The following is a 460-nucleotide window of genomic DNA, read 5'->3' as shown; positions in this document are numbered from 1 at the left end:
TACATAAACAGACAATAATATATACACAGAGTGTGTTTAAAAACGTCTCCAGCTTCATAAACGCATACGGAAAGGCAAGCGGAAAGGCCACACACACACATTCACAGGCAAATTTTATTAATGTGCAAATCTCTGATTTCACTCTCTGCAGCTGTTCTGCCCCTGACTCGACTCGGACTATTACATCAGAGATATTTGAATTTACAAACATATTCAATCGAGTTATGAGCAACAGTATATACGCTGAATATAGCTCGAGTATGGCGTGAAATTGTGTCAGTGTGGAGGTGTTTCCTGAATAGTATTTATGTGTAGGTTCTAGTGTTTAAGAAATATATTTAGTAGGGTATTTTGCTGATACAGTAAAGCTAATACCTTATCAGTATGTTTGTTGGAGAGCGTGAAGTTAAACCATGGCGTTGTTGTTGTGACAAGCATGCGATACGGAGGCAACCCCCAC

Source organism: Penaeus monodon, chromosome 33 (assembly GCF_015228065.2).
Source record: "Penaeus monodon isolate SGIC_2016 chromosome 33, NSTDA_Pmon_1, whole genome shotgun sequence".
Classification (NCBI taxonomy): Eukaryota; Metazoa; Arthropoda; class Malacostraca; order Decapoda; family Penaeidae; genus Penaeus; species Penaeus monodon.
Note: the sequence above shows the minus strand (reverse complement) of the source record.